Here is a 12618-nt window from a genome sequence, read left to right as displayed (position 1 = left end):
TCATTCTTTTCTGGACCCTCTCTAATTTCTTCATGTCTTTCTTGAACTGCAGTGCCCAGAACTGGACACAATACTCCAGCTGAGGCCTAACCAGTGCACAGTAGAGCGGAAGAATGACTTCTCATGTCTTGTTCACAATACACCTGTTAATGCATCCCAGAATCATGTTTGCTTTTTTTGCAGCAGCATCACACTGTTGACTCATATTTAGCTTGTGGTCCACTATAACCCCTAGATGTCTTTCTGCTGTCGTCATTCCTAGACAGTCTCTCCCCACTCTGTATGTGTGAAACTGATTGTTCCTTCCCAAGTGGAGCACTTTGCATTTGTCCTTATTAAACTTCATCCTGTTTACCTCAGACCATTTCTCCAATTTATCCAGATCATTTTGAATTATGACCCTGTCCTCCAAAGCAGTTGCAACCCCTCCCAGCTTGGTATCATCTGCAGACATAATAAGCCTACTTTCTATGCCAATATCTAAATCATTGATGAAGATATAGAACAGAACCAGTCCTAGAACAGACCCCTGCAGAACCCCACATGTTATACTTTTCCAGCAGGATTCAGAACCATTAAGAACTACTCTCTGAGTATGGTTATCTGGCCAGTTATACACCCACCTTATACTAGCCTCATCTAAATTGTATTGCATAGCTTTTTTATAAGAGTATCATGCAAGACGTATCAAATGCTTTACTAAAGTCTTTGTATACCACATCTACCACTTCTCCCCTATCCACGAGGCTCGTTATCCTATCAGAGAAAGCTATCATATTGGTTTGATGTGATTTGTTCGTTACAAATCCCTGCTGGCTGTTCTGAATCCATGCTGCTGGCTTTTCTGAAGCTGAAACTGAATCCTGGAAAGAGGAGGTCTCCTTCATAGGATGTCTGCTGAGTTTTCCACTGGACTTTTCACTTCTGAATGCCATAAAGCCATGACCATGAAAAATCCTTTTCTGTAATAAGACCTCACCCACTTCTGATGACTCTGACATGGTGAGTCACCCATTTGTGACCTCTAGGCTTTCTTATTGCAAAGTTGTACGCCCAAGAATGAAACTGCCCACCATGAAGCTAGCTGCTTGACAGCATAGCAGGCCATCTGTCAGGTGTGGTGAGTTTCATTACCCCCTCAGTGCTCTGCTCAGTGCACTGGCTTCCTGGAAAATATTGCACCATCAGCAAGATTTCATCCCTCAACTTCAAGGTCCTCTGTGGATGTAGAAGCAGGACTTCTGGATCATTGTTCCATCTGAATACAATTGAACTGTCAACCTCCCAAAGTGACCCTCATGGGTAGGAGACCATTTTCTCTGTGGCTGGCCCGTGAATCTGGAAATCACTTCCAAAAGAAATAAAGATGGTCATGAGTTGCAGCACTTTCTGGACAAAAACCAAAGCCTACATCTTTGAACAAAACGTCCCTTTGTAGCACTGTATTTAAAAGGAGAGGGGAAAGTACAAAATAAATCCATGTACTATTGACTGGTGGAAAGAGATTATATCTTGGTACACGTGCTACAGTTATGGGAAGAGCCCAGATGTTGCATTTCTGATCGTTACATAGGAGCTTACATAGCTAAGTGAGGTTGGAAAAGGATCACTGAAAGCTTTGTGACTGTCACTTAGAGCAGCTTTTACTTGAGCATCCCAAAGCACCTTAGAGGAGTGGTAGAGGCAAATTTTCAAATTCTTTTGGAGACAGAGCTTTATAAATTTGTGAATGAGATTATGTCAGAAGTTTGCCTGTCATAGCTGGGGGCTGAACCTTATGATCCTGGATGTTCCTTCCAGTCCTATGATCCTATGTAAGTATTAATGAATATTTTGTTCTAATTTTCGTTGAAGGAAGGATGGGGAGACCTATTAGCTAATTTTCTGTATGTTAATGTGATGATTGAGACTGTGTTATGTATTTCAGATATGCAGATGAGGTGATCAGATGTGCATTGCTGTTAAGCTTATTTTTTATTTCTTTGCAGTGTTTCATTTAGCACATCAGAGTTTCAAAAGCAGCAAAGTCTTCACTTTGGGTTTTTGTTACAGACAGGAGTGGCCAAACTTGCTGGCCCTCTGAAGTGCATGTGACAATCTTCAGAAGTTCATATTCTGGGGCATGGGGCTTCAGCCCCACGGGAGGCACCTGTGCCAGGAGTCTGGGGCCAGTGGGAGACACAAGTGTCGGGGTGCAGGGCTTCAGGTCCAAGGGGCTTGAGGCCTGCAGGAGGTGCAGCTGCAGGGACTCAAGCGCTAAAAGGAAGCCCCCTCTCCACTGGGCAGAAGCAGAGATGATGCATGGGAGGAGCACAGGGGGTCACATTCAGACCCCCAGCCCCTGATTTTTGCTAGGGTTTGCTGGCCCCATTTGGTCACATGGTGCCGATGGGTGCCCTCCCCGCACAACAGCTGCTGGAGTTGGCAGTCTGAGAGCTATGGCTGTGAGCAGCTGATGCTGCTTCCTCTCCCTGGGGAGAGAAAGCAGCAGGCCCCCAACCCCCCACAGTTCCCAGCTATTTGCCGCTGCCTGTCCACGTGATGCTGATATCTGGGAAGGGCTGCTGACACGGGGGAGTGAGGGGGACTCAAGCTGTTGGGGGGGTCTGAACTTCAAATTGTGGACTCATCACACTTTCAGTTGACATCTGTCAGAAACCCACAACCTCACCACCCTACTGTAGGACAGACGCCACAAACTCTCTCTTCCTCCTTGCCCTAGTCGGGTGGGTGGAGAATGGGGGCATAGGTGGCTCTTCAAGTCTCACTTTAACAGTAAAAGAGCCATGTTGAGGCTCATGAGCTGTGTTTGGGCGACCCCTGCGGTAGACCTAGGGCCAGACGATAACAGTCCATTTTATTTGTGTTCCTGTTGGGAAGTACACAGCTATCTGGCCCTTTAGCGCTGTTCTGTAACTGGAAGAAAGAGGCACTCGGAGAGTTGATTGCCTTGGCTCTGACTTGGCCAGATGAAAATGCTGTTCTCCTCTGCCATGGCCTTTAGACTCAATAGGAGATGCTCATTACCTCTAAGTGAAGCTGTTTGGAGTCTGTTATCCTGGCTGTATGAAGCCTTATTTACTCCAAGAAGTCAGGTAAAAGAATTAACGGGTTAGCTAGTTTCATTTGCCTTGTTTCTGGTGTGTGAGGGAGAAAGAAGTGAGGAAATAGTCAGAGCCCCTTCTGCTTTACAAAGCGGTCTGGTGTATCACAAACACAATAAAGCCAGGAAATATCATTCACAAGGCTTCTGGTGCAAAGTCCTAGTGTTGGTAAGAATGTTACCAAATGTGTTTAGAGCGAGTTTGGTACTGGAGTGGAACAAGAGCCCTGGAGCTTGACATCCTCAGTAGCATAGCATGTGCAGCAGCAGTGCAAACTTTCCCTTCCCTTCTGTTCTGCAAGTGTACTTCTACTTTTGCTTACTTAACCCACCTGTAAGACTGAGTCTCCATGGCTCATTCAGACCTCAGGATCTGCGCTTAGACTGGTGACTGTGAATGGTGGCTTTTCCAACATATCCTTAAGGAACTTGATTGATATGCGTTAATACATTTCGCATACGTCACCAAATAGCTGTCAGACGGTACTGACGTCTAATCACCATTCATCTAAAATGGATTAAACTAACGTTACCAACTCCCTGAATCATCCTGTTCTCTCTTTGTGTGCGTGTGATTCTTTTCTTGAATGCTGTTTTGTGCTTCATTCTGTTTACTGAATAATTGTGCAGGTGAGGAGCAAGTCTTAAAATCTCACCTGTTAAAACGAGATTTTGAGATGAAACTTTTGTACATTTTGACAGTGGGTCATGGGTCACTGTTGTTTTTATAACTCTTGTTTCTCTAAAGTAAACTCAGAAAGTTAGTGGGTTTTGGTAATTCAGGCTTATCTTTCTGTTCTCTTTAAAAGGCTTAATTGGGGGGTGTTTATGTTGGAGGTAATGCTGGCGGTTTGACTGAAGAAAATAGTGTGGTCTGTCTGTTTGGGGAACCGTGCTGAGCCTAACAGCATGCTTGGTCAGTATGAGAGCTTTTCAACCTGGTTTTGATCCCTAAGCCCTTCAGAGTCCAACACTTCACTTGGAGGTGGGGGTCCTCAGGAAGGCCAGATCTTAAAGAAGCCTGCTCCTATGTGACCAGAAGAGCTAGCAAACAGGAGTGGCTAACAGGAGTTTTACAAGTGAGTTTAAAAGGGGAAAGTGAGGGGGGTTAGTAACATTTAACATTCTTTAAACTTAAAACCAAAACCACTCTCTGCTAAAAACAAAACATGAAGGAAGAAACGAGCATCTGGAGTAAAAAGAGAGTGCGGAGAGAATCCCAGCAACAGAATGGGGGCTACCCAGTTGATTGCATCCTTGCAGCATGCAGGATTACCTACCTTAGGTGTGCATTCAATGTATATTGTTCCTGGCCCTCAGAAACAGTGTATGGGCTCTGGGGACCAGAGTTCCTGAACCGAAGGAGCTAAGAGAGACAGAAAGGTACATAGATGAGACTTCATGGAGCACAGTAGAACAGTCCCACTGCCAGTCAGACAGCCCATCTGTTGTTGAGGATGCAAGTCTCAGGGAAGGAGAACACCCAACTAGAGCAGAGGGGAACGATCCCATAGTTGGGACTCATCTTCTAGATAATCTCATAGTGTCCTCTCAGTTGAAGATACCTGCCCAGAGAAGGGAACTCCAGTTATTAGGAAGAGACAGGTAATAGTTATGAGGGATTCAGTCATCAGAAACCTATATAGCTGAGTTGGTTGTGACCAGGAGAACTGTATCATGACTTGCCTGGTATGAAGGCTGTGGATCTCTCAAGACAGCTAGATAGACTTGTGTAGTGCTGAGGAGGAGTATGTGGTCATGGCACACGTAGGTACCAGTGGCATAGTGGAGGATAGGCAAAAGGTTTCAGAGGCCAAGATTAGGCTGCTAGAGAAGAGAATGAAGGCTGGAACGTCCAAGGTATCATTCTCTGAAAGGCGTCTAGTTCCACGCACAAGGCCAACTCAACAGGCAAAACTGCAGGGTCTTAATACGTGGCTGAGACAGTTGGGTAGAGGAGAGGGGTTTAGTCTTATTAGGAACTGGGAAATCTTTTGGGCAAGGGGAAGTCTGTCCAGGGAGGCTGGGCTCCACCTAGCCTGAAGTGGAATTAGATTGCTGGCACTTACAATTATAAAGTTTGTAGAGAAGTTTTAAAACCAGGAGTGGGCAAGATATGGCCTGTGGGCTGCATCTGGCCCACCGCACCACTGGATCCAGGCCGTGGACCGCCCCAGTGGGACACTCCGGCACAGAGCAGGAAGGTGCTTAAAGCAGCATGGAGATGCAGCTCTCTTCTCCAGGCCCCCAGGGGGAGAAGGAGGCTTTGTGCATTGACCCACCCCCCCCCACCCTAGCAAAAGTCTCTCAGCTCTCATTGGCTGGTTTAGGGTTTCTGGCCAATAGAGGCTCAGATATTTTACTGGGGGCGGGAGCACTGTGTGAAGCCTCCCCCTCCCTTCAGCCTCTGGAGCAGAGAACCATGTGGAGCAGGCAGTAGTTTTGACTGATTTGGGGCTGCAGCAAGCAGGGAGCCTCTGGCATCTCAGCCCCTCCATTCCTCCCTCCATCCAAGTCCCTGTCCCAAGTCACCACCCAGATCCTTTGCACCCCTTCCCTCCAGGTTACAACTCCCTCCCAGACATTGTACCCCCTCCCCCAGGCCAGAATCCTCTCCTGAACCCAAGACCCTGCTTCCCAAGACCCTACCCCTTCTTCTCCAAAACTCCCTCTCAGACCCCCCCCGCACATCCCAGCACCCTGCCCCAAGCTCCCTTCTGCACCCAACCTCCATCCCAGACCCTGCACCGCCTCTGTAGAAAAGTGTGACCCATGACCACTTACCATAATCTTGGTATGGCCCCCCCATCAAAAATTATTGCGGGCCCCGTTTTGAACTAAGGGATGCAGAGGAGCATGTGGCTTGGATGGAGGCATTCCTCAGGAGAGGATCTGTTAATGGAGAATTCTCTACATCCCGATGAGGAGAAGAGGATGGAAGATGATAAAATACAGGTAGCCTCTGATGAGAAACAGTCCAATGAAAAGGAGTCCCATTCGTTTCCATCTTGTAATGGCAGACAGCTAAAAAGTGACACGTTTTATAAGTGCTTATATACAAATGCTAGAAATCTAAATAATGAGATGGCTGAACTAGAGTGCCTCCTATTAAATGAGAATATTTGTATTAGAAGCATCTCAGAAATTTGGTGGAATGAGGATAAATCAATGGGACTCAGTAATGCCAGGGTGCAAAATATTTCTGAAGAACAAAACAGGTTGAAAGAAAGCCTAGAATCCAATGAAGTTAAACTCTTAAATGAGCCAAACTCTGCCATAAAATCTCTATGGATAGTAATTCTGTGAGCTTATAATAAAAACAGAAATGAGTGTCAATTGCCCTGTGGAAATGTAGTGTCAGATTGCTGCCAGTCAGTAGGAAGTCATTTTGGAGTTGGAAAATCCTCTGTAGATGGAGTTGTCATGCAAGCGTGCAGAATCATTAATTGCCTGCTATGTAGGACTCTGACTCTCAGCAATGTGCAGGACATAATGGATGGATTTGCAGCAGTGGGGTGTCTGAACTGTGGTGGCACAATAGATGGTGTATGATTCCCTGCTTTCCTACCTGACAGCCCATCCAAAGAGAACATCAGCAGAAAGAGTTACTTCTTCTTCGAGTGGTCCCCGTGGGTGCTCCACAATAGGTGTCGGGCTCGCCCTGGCGCCACAGCTCGGAAATTCTTCAGCAGTCTCTGTCGGGTCGCGCATGCGCCCATGCGCGTCGGCTCTGCACACGCTTACGGTCACGTGCGCGATCCAGTCCCCACCAGTTCCTTCTCAACCGCCAGCGGCTGCAGACGGAATCCTCTCCGGCTCCAACGCCCGAGACAGAAATCTTATTTTTTCTTGTGTTAATAGTTTAATAGTTCATAGTTAGCAGTTCTATAGTTATTATAGTTTAGTTACCTTGTTAACAGTTCGTTTAAAAGTTAAAGACTATCTTAAAGACTGCAGCGGCTGCCTCCAGGCGGGCCCGCTACTTTTGTCGTCAAGCCTCTAAAGGCCAACGGTTATTAACATCACCTAATAGTCTGTTAAGTGTGCTATTAGCACCTAAGGACTCAGAGTTGAACTTGAACAATGTCATCCCCCGGCTTTAAGAAGTGTGAATCTTGCCGGGAGGCCATGCCTGCTTCGGATGGCCATAGCAGATGCATATGATGCCTCGGGGAGACACACGTTCTCCAGAAGTGCTCCCATTGTTCCAAGTTGACTAATAGAGCTAGAAAAGATAGAGAAATGAGGTTGAAGATGCTGCTATTTGACAAAGCACTTCAACCTGCCTCATCAGAGACAACGCATGCGGGGAGGGCTCTTCAGGATCGCACAAGAGGAAAGCTGCCTCTTTGACCTCCTCTGTGCAGAAGAAAAGAAGAGCCTCGCCTACTTGATCCCTGCCCCTTACTTCTCGGAGCGGGACGAGTGTAACAAAGGGTCCGCGCATGCTGGCTTCCTCCACTGGTAAAGCCACAGCGCATGTAACTGCTCAAGGCCCTACAGCTACTGGGGAGATGGCACTGAGAGCCGTGCAGGCATTAGACAGTCCGGCACCGGCTACTGCAGCACCAGTCGAGGCTCCCCCAGAGGCACCGGAGACGTCGGTACCAAGGACGATGGCACCGGCGACGACGGCACCAGGAGCAGTGGAAATCAGCATGACACCTGCTACGGTACCAAGCTTACCGATAAGACCACCCGAGAGGGTGAAGGCTAAAACAAAGACCAGGCACCGCAGCCCCTCTCCTGAGGTAATTGCGCTGCCTCTGTCACCACGATCACCACCGGAGATTCGACAGGCAGCAACACGTTCAGCCTGCCACAGACATCCTTCTCCTTTTCTTCGGAGTCCATCTCAAGGGGCTGCACGCTTCTCTCCATCATCTAGCAGAGACCCCTATGAGTATTCCCACAGAGGCTCTCCCCATACGTCGGTATCATCTCGACGGTCTCGACATTCCATGCACCACCCTTACATCTTTGGGTCGTGGTCCAGGTCCCCATCACCGGGCCCCTGTCGCTACGACTGCCATCATTATGCAGGGCGTCAGCACAGGAGGTCGATGTCTCACCATGGATCTCCGTCGACTCCTCCTCAACGCCACAGTGTTCAGCTTCCACCTGGGGGAACACCACAAGTTCCCCAGTCAGAGGCTGGGTCTAAAGACATTGAACCCCACCTGGAAATTTCACAAAGGCAATCACACCAATACAGCCAGGATCCAGAGGAATTGGAGGAGAGATGCCATAGTGATGCCTCCTCATCCTCGCCAGATGAGGCGGTGGTCCCTGGAGACATTTCTCCCCCAGATGACCTGAAACAGTTCCAGGACCTGTTCAAAAGAGTAGCTCAATTCCAGGATATTCAAGTGGTGGAGGTGCAGGAGAAACACCACAGACTCCTTAAAAATCTCAGGCGTCCATCCTCTTCTAAAATAGCTATTCCTCTGGACGATGCAATCATGGAGGCAGCCACTAATATATGGCAAACTCCGGCATCCGCTCCTCCTACCAACAAAAGAGCGGACAAAAAGTACTTCGTCCCTGCGAAAGGTATGGAATTTCTATTTAGTCATCCACAGCCAAACTCACTAGTGGTTGAATCGTCCCAACACAGGTCTGAATCGTCCCAACACAGGTCCAAATCGTCCCAGTACAAATCTGGGGGATTGGACAAGGACATAAAGAAGCTGGATCTCCTGGGTAGAAAAGCCTACTCCTCCTCTACTCTGTTGCTCCGCATGGCCAACTATGCCGCTCATTTGTCGAACCACAATTTCGACAACTATTCCAAGCTCACTGCCCTCATGGACTTCCTTCCGGAGGATAAAAGGCCGATTCTTAAGGCAATTTTACAAGAGGGCTATGCGGCTTCTCAAGCGGGCGTCCAGATTGCATTGGATGTGGCAGACACAGCGGCCTGCACCGTGGCCACTGCGGTGGTAATGTGGAGGGAGTCATGGCTTCACACATCCGGCATTCCAAAGGACTTACAAGTCAAAATTGCAGACCTCCCCTTCGACAAAATAAAATTGTTTGCTGAATCAACCGACTCAGTCCTACACTCGAGCAAAGATTCCAGAGCGACACTTCGGACTTTGGGGATATATACCCCACCGTTCAGAAGGAAGAAGTTTTATCCTCAGCAACGCCGTTATGGTTACCAACAGCAACGTACCCAATTTCAACAGGGGTATGATCAGGGACGTCATCAACAAACACGTTATAAGGGCCCTAGGTGCCGATGTCAGCAGGGCAACGCCTCCACAGGGCAAAGTGCAAGACAGCAGGTTTGACGGGTCTGTCGAGGGCCGCGAAGCCAAGACTGTATCTCAGTGCCAATCTCAGTACATGTTTCATCACCGAGTCAAGCCATTTTACCCACAATGGAAAAGCATCACTTCGGACAAGTGGGTATTGGAGATTGTAAACACGGGATACACGATCCCCTTCCAGTCGTTACCTCCACCAAATCCTCCCACCGCGCCCCTTCTCAGAGACCCCTCTCACCTACCGAAATTAAGGCAGGAGGTGGACCACCTCCTATTCATAGGGGTGGTGGAGAGAGTACCGGAGCAATTTCAAGGCAAAGGTTTCTACTCCAGGTACTTCCTGACGGAAAAGAAGACAGGAGGGTGGAGACCCATTTTGGATCTATGCACACTGAACCAGTATCTACGCAAACAGTGCTTCAAGATGACTATGATGGCTTCGATAATCACGGCACTAGACGACGGCGATTGGTTTGCAGCCCTCGACTTACAGGGTGCGTATTTTCATATCGCAATTCATCCAGCCCACAGGCGCTTCCTCCGGTTCATTGTGGGCACAGATCATTTTCAGTACAGAGTCCTTCCATTCGGCCTCTCTTCAGCGCCCAGAGTCCTCACCAAGACCTTAGCGGTGGTGTCAGCATACTTACACAGACAGGGCGTTTTCATTTTCCCGTACCTGGATGATTGCCTGCTAAAGGGAACTTCCCGGGCAGAGGTATTACGGATGATACACATCACCACAAACACATTCACCTCATTGGGCCTCATCATCAACTTCTCAAAGTCAAAGACCAACCCCACGCAAAATATAGAGTTTATAGCGGCTCGGATAGACTCAGTCATGTCAAGGGTGTATTTACCCAAGGCTCATTTTCGTGCCATCGAGTCTCTCGTACAACTACTAACGTACAGCCCCACTGTTCCAGTTCTTACATGCTTACAACTGTTGGGGCATATGGCAACCACCACGTTTGTGGTGCAAAATGCCAGGCTGCACATGCGAGGATTGCAGCATTGGTTGGCAACCGTATACAAACCCTCAATCCACACTGTTCACAAGAGGGTGTCTCTTACAACAAAGACACGAAAGTCACTAACATGGTGGGGAAACCCCAAGAATCTTCTAACAGGGGTGCCCTTCCGCCAGCCACAAATTACAGTGTTCATTACAACAGATTCCTCCCATATGGGATGGGGGGCTCACATGGACAACAAAACCACTCAAGGGTTATGGTCCCCCGCGGAGAAGATACTGCACATAAGCATATTAGAGCTCAGAGCAGTGTTCAATGCATGCAGGCATTTTCACAATTATCTGCGCGGAAAAATAGTCGGCGTGAATACCGACAGCACCACCACCATGTTTTATATAAACCGACAAGGGGGAGCCAGGTCTCATACGCTTTGTGCGGAGGCGGTCCGACTGTGGAACTGGTGCATTGCCAACAATATAACCATAAAGGCTTCATACCTACCGGGTGTCCACAACGTCAAGGTGGACCAGCTCAACAGACACTTTGCGCCCACTCACGAGTGGCAGATCTGTTCAGACCTACTTCACCAAGTGTTCCGCAGATGGGCTTTTCCCCAAATCGACTTATTCGCCACCCGAGACAACAAGAAATGTCCCCAATACTGCTCCAGAGCGGGCATGGGACAGGGGTCTTTGGGGACGCCTTCATGATCCCATGGAAGGGCCCTCTACTTTATGCGTTCCCTCCCACGACATTTATACACAAGGTCTTGGAGAAGGCCAGAAGGGAGAGAGCGCGCATAATGCTCATAGTCCCAACCTGGGACCGGCAACAGTGGTTCCCATTGCTCCTGTGCATGGCTCAGCATTGGCCATTTCCCCTACCAACAGTACAGGACATTCTCACTCAGGCTCAGGGGTCAATACTGCACCCGCACCTGAAGAGACTTCGACTACAAGCATGTTTAATCCATGGCTAAGCGCCTTAGAAACTACATGCTCAGAGGGAGTACAACAAGTCCTTGAATGTAGTCGGAGAACTTCTACCAGAAAGACTTATCAGCACAAATGGTTGCGTTTTTCCAAATGGTGTTCCTCCAGGCAACTAATACCCCAGGATGCCACCATACCTACGATTCTGGACTATTTGCTACAACTCAAACAAAAGGGACTTTCGCTATCCTCTATAAAGGTGCATCTGGCGGCTATATCAGCGTTTCGGCATGAAGAGGATGGATCAACCACATTTGTCCATCCTGTTGTCTTGCGTTTCCTAAAGGGGTTGGTGAATCTGTACCCCCCTCAGAAACCAATACCGCCGTCATGGAGTTTAGACCTAGTTCTACACACCCTCTCGGGACTGCCCTTTGAACCATTGGCTACGGTCCCGCTTCGACTACTCACCATTAAAACGACTTTCCTCCTGGCAATCACGTCAGCTCGCAGAGTGAGTGAGCTCGTGGCCATAATGTCCACACCACCCTGCGCGATCTTCTCAAAAGAAGCGGTGGTCTTACGATTACACCCAGCCTTCGTTCCGAAGGTCTCTTCAGATTTTCATATTAACGAACCAATAGTGCTGCCCTCGTTCTACCCTAAGCCTCACAACTCAAATAAAGAGGCACGGTTGCACTTACTTGACGTAAGAAGGGCACTGGCCTTCTACATCGATAGAACTAAACCTTTCCGGAAAATGGACAGACTCCTGGTGTCCATTGCATCCAGGTCAAAAGGAGAAGCGCTGTTTTCACAGAGGATTTCAAATCACATTGTGTCTTGCATAAGACTGTGTTACGAGCTTCGCAAGAGTCCTCTGCCAGTTCCGCCAAGAGCCCACTCTACTAGGGCGATGGCGGTATCAACGGCCTTCTTCAAAGGGATTGCGCTGAGAGATATCTGCAGAGCAGCGACGTGGTCTCCTATGACACCTTCGCCAAGCACTATGCCATGCATAGGATGCTTGATGAGGATACACGCCTGTCGACAGCAGTCCTTTCACGGGCAAGTTGCGCATAAATCGGGTACCTACCTCCTTTTTCGGGGGGGGGAGGGGGTTACTGCTGGGTAGTCACCTACTGTGGAGTACCCATGGGGACCACTCGAAGAAGAAAGAGAAGTTACTCACCTGTGTAGTAACAATGGTTCTTCGAGATGTGTCCCCGTGGGTGCTCCACTACCCACCCGTTCCTCCCCACTTCGGAGCTCTGTTTGTGTGTTTTTCAGGGGTGTCCGGAGCGGTTGATCAGGAACTGGCGGGGACCGGATTG

General features: G+C 48.6%; 1 protein-coding gene across 1 annotated transcript in view; it reads left to right on the top strand.

Moving 5' to 3' along the window:
* ELP3 (elongator acetyltransferase complex subunit 3) overlaps positions 1-12618 on the top strand; it is a 175546-nt gene that overhangs the window by 107409 nt on the left and 55519 nt on the right. The gene's annotated exons all lie outside the window — the stretch shown is intronic.

Source organism: Carettochelys insculpta, chromosome 3 (genome assembly GCF_033958435.1).
Source record: "Carettochelys insculpta isolate YL-2023 chromosome 3, ASM3395843v1, whole genome shotgun sequence".
Classification (NCBI taxonomy): domain Eukaryota; kingdom Metazoa; phylum Chordata; order Testudines; family Carettochelyidae; genus Carettochelys; species Carettochelys insculpta.
This window is presented reverse-complemented; position numbering and strand designations above follow the sequence as displayed.